Below are 2,236 nucleotides of genomic sequence, written 5' to 3' on the forward strand. Positions count from 1 at the left end.
TGATTTGGATGATAGGATTTGAGACAAAAGGCCAGCATTGATTGGCTGAAGAAAGGTGATGGAAACAAATATTACTTCCATGCCTCTATTAGAATTAAGAATGATAAAAAGGGTATTACTATGCTTTACAAGAAAGATGGGGCTATTATTACTGACCAACATGATACAGAGCAGGAGATTATGGACTTTTATACTAACTTGTTGGGAATTGTTGCAACTATGTTGAAAGGGATTGATGTGGAGGTAATGAGACAAGGGAGCCAGCTCAATAGGGAACAACAGGATTATCTTAAAAGTCAGGCCATAGAGGTAGGAATTAGAGAAGCCTTGAAGAGTATTGGGGACGTAAAAGCTCCGAGTACTGATGGTTATGGAGTAAAGTTCTTTAAAAAAGCTTGGAGTACCGTAGGGAATGATGTCACCAAGGCAGTGCGGGAATTTTTCTATATGGAAAAAATGTACAAAGCCATCAATTGCGCTTTAATTGTCCTAGTTCCTAAAAAAAAATATGCCAATACAATTAAGGTCCGTTTGGTGTGCATGATAGGATAGAGATAGGATAGGATAAAGAGATGCATAGAGACAGGATAGAATAGCGACAGGATATACATTTATCCTATCATGTATTTGGTGCACATATGATAAGAAATTAGATAACATTATTTTATCCTATCATGTGTTTGGACGCACTTGATAGTAACAGGATAATATTTATTTTCATATATTTATATAAAAAACAATGTTAAAATTAAAACTAAATTAAAATTTTCATAGCACTAAAATAAGTAAATAATTATAAATAAAAACATCATTCAAATTTAAATTGTATCAAATTTAAATTGTCATATGCAAAAGTAGCAATAAAACAATGAGAAAGTAACAACATAAAGTAAAACAAGACCATTATAAAGTATGTGTAAACGATGTGACACAAATAATATTTTGTCAGCAGCAACAAAACACTCTTGTTCTGTTAGCTTCATTTTCTTCAACTCATTCATGATGTTTCTAGAATCATCAAACACATCTTTACCGACTCCTAGACAACTTGCAGCTTCAGCCAATCTTTCCGAGGTTTTTTTAATCACCGGTGCGACATTCTTTCCTAACTCAGATATACTTTGAGCAATTAGACTTTCTCATTTGTTTCTTTGGTTGAAATGTATATCTTTGTTGTCAATCTTCCTTTTAGATTTATTATTATACGGTGACAAAGTCATTTCTACATCATCCTCCTCGTTGTTAAATAGCTCTTTTATTTCTTTATCAATCTCATCAATATTATCAGCATGGGGAGCAGCACCTTTACCTGTAGCATGATCTTTTCCAAAAGCATGGACAAGTTTGTCAAAAATTGGGATTGGAGCATATCTATAATCTTTTGCATTTGGATGAATCTACACATGAATAACAAACATATTTGTTCAAGTAATCATAGAGAATAATTATATAATTATAGGTAAAAAATCAATAAGAATAAATATTAATACTAACCTTTACATACTCAGTCCACACTTCATCACTATCAACACTAATCATTTTTTTTCTTTTCATCCCAACCAAATCCACTTTGATTTAGCATATCATAAACTATTCCATAAATTGTCTTTAGTCTCTTCATAGTAGATTCAATATGTGGTTTTACCTTAATTCCACATATAGGAAATTTGTCCTCCCATTTTGTTTCTGCCATTCTTAAGGTGTGTGCTTTAAATTGTCCGTTGTCACATCTCTGACCTTTGTTCACAGCTTCAATCAATATATCAAGAAAGGCTTCATCCTCCATTTAAGACCATTGTCTACGCTCTCTCTTTCGTGAGTAAGTTTTTTCCATTCCCGTTGTATAACCAAATTATTAATCACAAATACAAGGTTACAAACATGCCAAATAAAACAAAAAATAGACAAACAAATTAGTATGCATAAATCAAACTAAAAATTAGACAATCAAGCATAAACAAACAAAAAAAAACCCAATATGCATTACTCAAACTAAAAATCAAACCATCAAGTCTCAAACCCATACCAATTACAAAATAAAAAGTAATTGTTGAAAGCAAACTGTCATACCCCAAAATTTGCCCACCACATTTTTATACTCAAGCTCATTTGAATGACAGAAGCTCAAGACTCAACTGATTGTACACTCTCCTAAACAACAACCTTCAAATTAGGGTTTCAGATTTAATCAAGGAATTTGAACTTCTGATACCTCAAGTGGATCCCATGATTTCTC

At 32.2% G+C, this 2,236-nt stretch overlaps 1 pseudogene; it reads right to left on the reverse strand.

Moving 5' to 3' along the window:
* Positions 1–842: 842 nt before the first annotated feature.
* On the reverse strand, positions 843–1,834 carry LOC131636909 (uncharacterized; annotated as a pseudogene).
* Between the last annotated feature and the right edge of the window lie 402 nt (positions 1,835–2,236).

The sequence above is a fragment of the Vicia villosa genome, unplaced genomic scaffold, assembly GCF_029867415.1.
Source record: "Vicia villosa cultivar HV-30 ecotype Madison, WI unplaced genomic scaffold, Vvil1.0 ctg.001856F_1_1, whole genome shotgun sequence".
NCBI classification, from domain to species: Eukaryota; Viridiplantae; Streptophyta; class Magnoliopsida; order Fabales; family Fabaceae; genus Vicia; species Vicia villosa.